The following is a 10,611-nucleotide window of genomic DNA, read 5'->3' as shown; positions in this document are numbered from 1 at the left end:
CTGCTCCTCTTCTTTATTCTTCTTAAAATGTATGTGTAGAGGAATGTGATCTGAAAGGTTTTTGTTGGGACTACCTTCATCTCCATCAATGCCGGTACCCAGTCAGCTTCGTGCGAGCAATAGCATCTGTCCAACCTGGAGGCAGTGCGGGCATACTGGAGGCTTGTGTAGGTGAAACCAGGCGTGCTGTTCCATGGGCCAACTTCCCACAAGCCTATCATTGCCCACTTTTCACACAAACTTTGCCATTTAGATCTTTCTGAGCCAGCCAGCATACTGGAGGATCCTGTTCTATCCCTGCTCTTTTCTACCATATTAAAGTCACCAACCAACAACCACTCCCCTTCAATAGGAGTATCTCTAAGATGCATCCATAGTTTAGCTCTTTCCTTTGAATTGCAAGGGCCGTACACATTCACAATGGTGAATGGTCTCTCTCCTTACTTACACAAATGTGCTTTTATATGTAATCAAACCCTTCAATCTCTATTTGTGGTGTATCGCAGTGAACCTTGGTGATGAATCCAATTAAGAGCCACCATGATGAATCATGTGAACCTTGTAGATGTATTTGTTGACCGTTGGGTCAACAACACAACATAACTCAAGTTTCGTACCAAAGTCTTATCTTTTGCGAGTTATGAAATGCTGCGGATTATGGCTATAAATGTCATTTGTAATGAGTAGTTATTCTTGTTTAAGAAGTCGGGGTGCAATGGCACTTCCAGATTGTAAATACAAAGCCTTTCAACCCCATTTTTGGTTAAACCTAAGGTAGCCTTAGTATATAAGGTACCTATGTCATTTTGTAAAAAGACTTTTAATCATAATCAAAACTTAGTGCTGCCGTCTACTGTGTGTGAGAGAGAAAGAGAGTGAGCGTGAGCTTCATCCTCTCGCTACGCCCGGTTCGCTCAACACATTGGAGATCCGACTGCACCATTGTTGTAGACTTGAGGAGAGCTATGCGACAACGCCAAGCATTCCACGCGAGACGAAGCGCACACGCCGACGCATCTACGAGCTATTTGTGGCCGTAAGTGTATCAAACGATGTCTTTTTCTACGTGCTAGTAGTCTATAGAATCGTGGCGACATAAGCTACGCATAGGAACTCATAAATTTCCGTTTCGGGAACTTTCAAAATTCGGCTCTGTCATCCTACGCGTTTTCCGCAGATGGGTTTAGAGTGAGGGTTTTGAGTGTAGAAGCTTAGGGACAGGTGTATCCTAGTGAGGGGATGGTGTTCCTTAAGTTTCGTACGAATCTGGCATGATTAGGTGAGTTACCTTCCGTATGTGTATGTGGCTAGGTGGTGTAGTTGAGAGCAGTGAGGTTCTTGATTGTGGTTTAGTCGGCCTTCCTGAGTGTTGTATGTGTAGGATGGTCTCAGCCTGACAAGCTTAAGAGATTTCCTCTGTGTGCCTATCGTGTCATCTGTGTCCTCGATTGACATTATGTTGATCTAGGTAGTGTTTGCATGCACTTCATGGGTGTGTGAGTCGCTTCCCGTCCAACATTGGCGCCGTTGTCGGGGACACAAGGACCTAAGTAGGTTTCCTACTAACACTTGTGTGATGGTTGCTTGATTTAGTTTCGGCTAAAGAAAGCGTTTTTCTTAAGTGGATCCGGAAGAGGATATTCCGTGATCAAGTGGATAGCCAGGAAGCGTGTGTCTTGCCGAGGGTCTGCGACTAGATAGGTTTAGTTAGGATTTGTGGATTAGAGTAGTTGTTGGTGGTCGAGTGATTTGTGAGGTGATAAAAGCGTTTACTAGTCCGTGTGTGGCCGTGAAGCATTTTCCTACTCATAGATGCAAAACCCCATATGATTTGTAGGAGTAGCTTTAGGTAAGTGATCCGATTCTGATCTAGAGCTATTCATCACTGAATTATTTTCTAAAGTGCTTGATTGCATTTAAAATCACGGAAAAGTGTGCTTTTGAGGGTAAAAATACATTAAACAAGCTTTTGTGGATATTTTTGTATGACTGACTGATGCTGTGCATATAAAACAGCATTTGCAAGGGTTCTGTGAAGAAAACCTGCAATTCTGTAAACATAGACATCCTACGCGTAGGATGTCTCAAGGGGGTTCTGGAGACCAAATTTGAAAATTCTGACTGCACCAGTGGGTTCAGAGGGTAGGTTTTACCCTAATAACATATTGACTTGGGTGTTTTTCCCTATTTTTGTTGACCAAAAGCCAAAAGGCGGAGTCAGAAAACGTAAAATTTCAGAAAAGGCTTAAATTGAGTGATTTTTGCATGTTTTAGCAATTGTGAAGCATATTTGCACTTGCTGAGAGCATAAGGAAGCATCAGGGACACTTCAATCTCAAAAAATCAGCAGTAGACATCCTACGCGTAGGATGTCTACAGGGTGATCTGGTGGAAATTTTGAAAATCTGAGGTTACCAGTGTGTTTAGAAGGTAGGTTTTACCCTATTTTCACCTGGAAAGTGGAAATTTGACCAAATTTTGACAGATCAAAGCCAAAAGACGAGAATTGCCAGACATCCTACCCAAATTGTCTCCAAGGCATAATTTTTGAGACCAAACCATAGTATGGCTCCATAGGCATGTTCTAAATGTTGTATTGAGTGCATGTGATAAATTTCATCTCATTTGGGTCAGTGAAAGGAAGATTGAACAGACTTTAGCATTTTTTACTGAAAAAGGCAAGAACAGCTAAAATTTGGGGTCTTTTGACATCCAAATTAAAATCTGAGCATACCACTGGGTTGCTGACATCAAGGGGAAGCTGTGGGACAAGTCTGGGGTCAAACAAACTAAAAAGACATCCCACGCGTAGGATGTCATATGTGTGATTTTGCACTCCAAACTTAATTTTGAGCATACCACAGTGATCAGCACCTTAAGAAGAGTCTGTGGTTCAAATTTGGGTTCATTCTGAGCAAAAAGACATCCTACGCGTAGGATGTCTACTGCATAATTCTAAAACCAAAATTCTACTGTGACCATACCATGGTGTCATATAGCCTTAGATAAGCCTCCTAGTCAATTTTGGTCCAATTTGGAGTTGATTTGACTTGGGAATTCATCAGAACAAACATCAGGTTTTTGGAACATATTCTTGATCATTTGACCAACCTATAGGTGTCAAAATCAAAAAGTAAAAATAGATGTGAGCTTAGCACATCAAGGGGAAGCTACAGTGCAAGTTTGAGCTAAAATAGAGCAAAAAGACATCCTATGCATAGGATGTCTCCAGCTTGATTTAGGACTCCAAACCAACTTATGAGCACAACACTGAGATCAGCACATCAAGGAGAAGCTGGGGTGAAAATTTCAAGTCATTCTGAGCAAAAAGACATCCTACGCGTAGGATGTCTCAAGGCCATTTTTAGGTCCAAAGGAAATTTTCTGAGCACACCATTGTGTTGCTAGACTCAAGGGGAGTCTCTGGACCAAATTTTGTTAAATTCTGAGCATATAGACATCCTACGTGTAGGATGTCTCTAGGCCAATTTTAGGGTCCAATTGTACTTTTGACCGTACAGGAGTGTTCACAGTGTCACAGAGATCCCAAATCTTTTTTCAAAATTGAATTTGGACTCATTTTGACTAGTCTAAACTGCATTTCACTGTTTTGGCCATAACTTTCACAAACGATATCGGATCGGAAAAGTTTTTATATCAAAACGTAGCCTGAGAGCGGATCTACAGATTTAGTTCAATTTTGAAAAAAACATCGTTTAAGGCCTCAAAATTCATCCGCAAGTTAGGGGTATCTAAAAGCAACAATTTGCCAGAATTGTGACGAAACGGTTGTGGTTTTGGGCATAGTTTCGACTTTTCCCTAACCAAAGCACTTGAACACAGTGGACTAAGTCTACTTGAACCAAGCAAAAGCTCTTAAGCCCAAAAATCATGTCTACCCTAGATTAAAACGAAGCTTACACAAGCTTGGAGATCCCGATGATAGAGGAATATCCTCCCACAATGGATCTTCCAAACTTGCAATTGATAAAGACCCATCTTGTTGAGAGAGTTTGGATGATTGGTCATGAGAGTGAAGGACTATATAGATACATTGACGACAATGAGGTCAATCTTTATAGGTGCTCAGATCCATACCTAGAAGAGATAACGGATTACAAGCTCTTATATGTCTACACATACGGAGTCGACTGTAAATGGAGATCTATAGTTGTCGACAAGTATGGACGAGAATACAGAGTTGTAGAAAGCACAAATCCACAGACTGTACTAGAAAGAGGTGGATATTTGGCCAATGAATGACCACAAATGCCTCCACCAAACACGAGAATTCCTATAGGAATTCCAAGAAGAGAGCCACCAGGATTCCCTTCAAGAGCGATAACGAGAGAAGAATTGGAAGAGTCTCTGGTTAGACTTGTAGACAATCGACGAGTTAGACTATCCCAAGTCCAGAAATGGGTAAACAGAAAATACTCTGGAGATAAAGATCCGAGAGATCACGTAGCGGCTTTTCGAAGAGTGAATAGAGCAGAGGACGTTTCAGATTTTGCGACACAATTTGCGGGATTTGGATTGACTCTAGAAGATGATGCAGCTACATGGTTCGACTCGGTGGAAAATTGGGATTTTGAGACCCTAGATGAGTTGTTTGAGGAGTTTATTGAAGAATTCTCGCCAAAAGGCATTGCTCACAACACGGTCTCGCAAATCCATAGATTCAAACAGAAAGAGGATGAATCAGTACGCAAAGCATCATTACGGCTCAAGAGATATGTTAAGCTCTGTCCGAGAGCGGAATTACCTACGCAAGCACGACTGATGCAGATCTTTATCCAGGGAATGAGACATGTGGGCCTTCAGAAGGATCTACATATGATAAGGAGGATGACGCTAAACGAGTTGATCAAAGAAGCTCTTTATCTAGTGGATAACTATGAGGGATACAAAGAAACGGACTTAAAGAGTCAAGGAGATGACACATCCTCTCAGCACAGTGTTTCATAGATAAGTGAGTCCATTGCCAAGCCAACGGCACCTATTGATCGAGAAAAGCTTATCGACGACTTGGTCAAGAGGTTGATTCCTCTTGTAAGGTATGATTCGGGAGAGCCGAAGTGGTGTGAAATTGAGAGACAATGGACGAACCATACAGGGGAAGAGTGCTATTATAGCATGGAAAATGCTAGGGAGAGGTATGTACAACCTGTTCCAGAAGCACCTACTCCACCTAGATACATTACGGGAATTGCACCAAGACCAGTAGGAGTTTTAAGGCCACAGCTTGTCTTAGGACAACAAACTCCGCTGCCAGGTGCTAGAATGCAGGTAGACATGAGATACATGCCAATGATGGAAGCATCAAATAAACCAACGCCAGTACCAGCTACAATGTGGTATAGCAACCAAAGTGAGTACTACCCTTCGGAGCAACAAAATGTGAGAGAAACACATGGTGTGGTGAGGCCGTTACAACCTCCACCTCCTGGGTTTCAATCGAGAGAAAGAAGGTATGAAATGCATGAAAGGACATTGCGATTCATTGCAAATAGCGGCTTATCTAGGTCAAAGATTGCTTATAGCAAAGAGGAAATGCTAAAAGAATCTCCTCAACCAGAGACAGATTGTCATAAAAGTCGTGACAACCACTTGGTCAAACAATGTCCTCATACGGAGATCACTGAAGTAAATGCCTATTGTCTTGAGTGTGGCATCACTCACTTGATCCCCGATTGCCCAAAAAACCCAAACCAAATCAGGAAAATCACGACTAATGTGTTAGGGATTGTTCAGCTACCTAGTAGCTCAGAAAATGAAAATGTCGTACCAGTTCAAGTGGTTACGAGAGCACAAGCTCAAAAGAAAGCTGATGAGAATCCAGAGACAAAGAACACGGAAAGTGACACGAGTCCAAAGACAGATGATGGACCAAAGATAGACGCACCTAGTTAGAAAACCAAGAGCAAACAAAATAGTTGGAAAGCTAGAAAGACTAGAATGAAATCACGCAGAGAACGAGAGGAAAACTCCCTAGCTGAGAAGCTTATCGAAGCTGAGGAGAAGATAAAACAACATGAGGAAAAGGAGGCACCTTCTCTTACACAGATGGTTAAACCTCTAGAAGAACCATCCACGGATGAGAAACCGAGAAGTGCTAGTTCAGGAGGATCTGTGTTAGCAGAGAAGGTGACATTAGATGCCCTCTTGAAAGCCTATGATGCAAGGCTAAAAAACAACCAAACCCAAGAACACAGGTGGATGACATATCCCTATACGGAACTAGAAAAGCAAAGGTTTGAAATGTGTCATAAAATGATTCAAACAGCCCAAGCTTTACTAGAACCACGAGTTGCAAAACCTGAGGACGTGATCCGTGTCATGCCTACACAAGTAATCCCACCAAATCAGGAACTAAAAGAGCCAGATTCTAGTCATGACCATAGTTCAAACCTTAAAGACCAAGCATTAGAACCAAGGATAGTACTGAATACCACAGATAACTCTTCCGAGGGATTTCACCAAGCTATACCTGAAGATTGTAAAGAGATAGATGGTCTTGACGAATTGTGGAAACAAGTCAGAGAGGCCAATGAAGCCGATGACCTAAGAAGAGGATTAGACAAGACTGGTGATGAACGAGGAGTGTTTCTACCACCAATAGAGGAATTTGAGACTGGATCTCAAATGAATCTAGACGTGCGATCGTATTGGGGCGACAAAGGATCTGTACAATCTATGGATAGTCAACCCCATTCGCTAAGAACACTACCGTCCTACATGGGAGAGTACGAGACTGATGCATGGTTTTTAGGACCCCTTCTGAAGATGCAATAAAGGCACAGTCAGTTGTTGGGGAGATGAGGATACTCTAGTCCAAGGGATCTCGAAAGAGAAGAAAAATCTACTTCACAAGCACCAAAGAGTAAAAAGTGCCATGGACAGAAGATACGTGGGAACGAGCTCTTATGCATGCCTACAACCTATATCTTACAGAATAGCCCATTCTAGGTGTGAATTTCTAGTGAAATTTACACGAGGATGTTCGTGTGGACTCACAGCACAGCATACTCCGTTTTCACTTTTTTACCGACAGTAAATATTTTTTACCTACAGTAAATATTTTTCACCTACATGGTAAATACAAATCACTTTTTACCTACAGTAACTTTTTTTACCCATGGTAAATATTTTTTACTGCACCATAAGTATTTGGTAGGTAACAGTTCACTGTTACTAGAAGCAGTGATTGGGCATCAACAATGCAGTTACAGGAGGAGAAAAGGAGAAAATCTTATGGTAAAGGTGAGTCAACAGGGATAAAGACTTTTGAGTTGAAAAGAGACATGCTGATTTTTTCAAAGAACACATGTCAAAAGAAGCCATGGTTGAGGATTTTTTGAGAATTTGATATTCAAGAGGACCCAACAGGTCCCCCCCTGACATGTGCAGAACCTCCAGTTTCAACAGCCACCTTACCTGCTCTTAAATGCTGGTCAAGGCCTTATCCCCATGTGTCACAATCAAAAAAATCAGCATTTACCCTCCCCTCTCACATCACTCTAGAGAATATCTTGATGGTGACATATCAGGTGACCTCAATCTGTTGACCACCCTAAGCAAAAAGTAACCCCAATCAGCGGATTTAAGCATGTTTATCCCTAATCCTAAACCCTCTCAGAAACCTATATAAGGAGGCCTTCTCTCACTCAAAAAACAACACTTCACCCACTTCACCAAGCAATGAAGCTATGACGACATTGCTCACAACGAGGAGCTATGGATGGAGCTCTACTCTCTCTCCCTCTCTCTCTCTCCCTCTAGTATGCTACATTACTAGCCCTAAAACCTAAATAAGGAGTCTTCTCTCATGCTCCATGGCCACCATCCTCGCCATCATTCTCTAAGGTATTGATGTGTTGCTAGTAGGATCATACCTACTTGCTGGGTTGATTGTTTTTGACAAGGGATTATGCCATCCTTGGCTTGCTTCTCTATATCCTTGTTATGTATGATCAGATGCTGATGTCTTGTGTATATATATGCTACATAAGGTCCCTAAGCTTTGTTTCTATGTGTTTTGCCATATGTTTTGATGCCATCATAATGCCAGAAGTCTCACTTGCCTATGTGCACTATGTGTGAGGTCCCTAAACCTCTTAATTTAGGGTGGTGCCCCCTTTGTTTTGTTCTTTGCTTGTTTGCATGAGGCGTGGTTTGTGGAGTGTGCACGAGTACAGAGGCCACCCGATTGCACTGCTCTTTTTCCCGCCCTCAGAGACCAAGTCAGATGTGGTTGCAGTCCCATCACAGAGACTGTCTCCCAATAAGGCCATCGATTCAAAGGGGCTAGTAGATATTCTATCTACCCCAGTCACATGTAAAATAATGTTAGCCGAGTTGCTCAAAATAAGACCAAACATGTGGGCTAATGTGGGTAAATGTCTAGAGAAATTTGGTGTAAAAACCCTAATGACTCAAATCGAGGAAGGCATCAAAGAGCTTGAAAGGCCTCAACTAAATACTAGGCCAGTGCCATTAAACAAGGTAGGCGAGTATTACAAGGGAGAAGATGGAAACACCACCCTTCCTCTGGAATTCAATGGTGTAAAAACCATGGCAATCCTTGACAGTGGAGCTGGTGTGGCCATTGCAACCAAAGAGGTTTGGAAAAAATGGGGCAACCTGCCTTGATATCCACACGAATGACCCTGCAGCTTACAGACGGACACAAGGAAAAGCCCCTAGGACTGCTAGAAAAAGTACTTATTACTTCTTGTGGCATTGAATATGAACACACTTTTGCTGTTGTCGACTTTGGCAAGAAGAACAACTATGAAATCATTCTGGGAAGACCATTCATGCGACAATTGAAAATGGTCCAAGATTGGGGTTATGACCATATATACCTGAGACATATGGAAACCATAACAAAGGTAGACTTGAGGGACCATAGCTATAGGGATGTGAGGTTGAGGAGTTTGATTCCGCCATAGTAGCAGGATCAGAACTTCCAGCTTGGTTAGGTAAGCCTAAAGAATTGTGGATGTGTGGAGCTTCACAATGTGGTAGCTTGAAACGTGAGGAATGTATCCTAGAGCGGGTTATAGAGGATAAGGACTATATCCCAGAACCATTTTCTGAAGAAGAGTTAGAGCCTTTTGGATGGAAACACATCTTCTCTACTCTGGACTTGTGCGTCGTGGAGGATGCTCCCACAACAAAGTTTTGTGATGAAAATGACTATGATGTCGTTCCTTATTTTGCAGTGAGTGTAATCCAGGAAAACAAAGAGAACCAGACATCAACAAGCTCTCGAAATAAGGATCAAACAAAGAAATGTGGAGAATCAAAAGATGAAGAAGACGGCGAGTTCTATGACTCTGTAGAACACTTTGAGCTTCAAGAAGATCAACGACCCAGGAATCAATGTCATCGCTATACAAATAAAGTGCATCAAAAGTGGATTCCAAAGTTCTCTGTGAAGACACAACCACCACAAGCATCCTCATACATGGCTCCTAATAAGGATGCCAAAAAATCCACTACCAGCCAAAAAATCAAGGGAAAGTACAAGAAGTCAACCTTGTTGAGGATATAGTGATAGTGATAATCTTAAGACATCCCCTATCATCAACTCAGGCCATCACTATCACCAACCCCTTCAACAACAACAACCATGACAGGTCAAAAGAACAGGACAACAAGTCAAAGCCAAAAATCTCGACAAATCTGGATACCAAAAAGCCAGATCGGCCAAAAACAGATATGGATCAAGAAGACAAAGATGTCTAATGACAAATCACAAGATCCAACACCAAAACAAAAGCAAGGAAAGCGTGCAAGAACGGGTAAGAATATCACAAAGTCGCAAGCTTTCACAACTCAGGTTTGGGCTCCAAAGAAGTTGATTCAAGCACAAAAAAGTCAAGAATTCATTTGGATTCCAAAACAACCACAGTATGAACTTTCAAAGCCTGAATCCCGTCATCAACCAAGCGTACAAGGGCTGAAGCAAAGACCACTGTCGACTCACACAACAAAAAGGTGGATCCCAAAGAAGTCTCTTCAAAAACACACGAAGCACGAGCAAGTATGGGTTCCCAAACGAGAGCCAGCAAAAAAACAGCCAATAATCGCAAAGAAATGGGTCCCAAAGAAGAACAACAAAACTGTTGTCAGTGCATCGCTGCTTGAATTCTTACAATTCTTCCTACGATTACAATACAGTTAGAAGAGAGCAAGTCGCTTCAATCAAGCAACGATACAAGAGCTTCAAAGACCATTACATTGCTTAGAATAGGAAGCCTCGCCAACAAATGCCAATAAGCAAATTGCTTATACCCACATCTTGCACAACATAAATCTTTTCCATGGATTGACTGTGTATGCATAATAGGGCTACATTACAAGGCCTGCATAGGCACAACTTTTAATTGCCCAAGCACAACACATACCCTTTGAGATACCCTGTCGTAAAGGATGACTCCAAATAGGAAGGGGGGAGGCATTTTGAATGCGGACCTAACATTATGACTATTAGAGGGCAATGTTTTGTGAGATGCATTGAATTTTTGCGTTTTATTGTGATAAATTTTTGACGAAATTTAGAGTATATGCCCTCATAATAGTGTTACAGAGGAGTATGAGGAC

The sequence above is a fragment of the Adiantum capillus-veneris genome, chromosome 10 (assembly GCF_014529385.1).
Source record: "Adiantum capillus-veneris isolate H3 chromosome 10, ASM1452938v2, whole genome shotgun sequence".
Classification (NCBI taxonomy): domain Eukaryota; kingdom Viridiplantae; phylum Streptophyta; class Polypodiopsida; order Polypodiales; family Pteridaceae; genus Adiantum; species Adiantum capillus-veneris.
Note: the sequence above shows the minus strand (reverse complement) of the source record.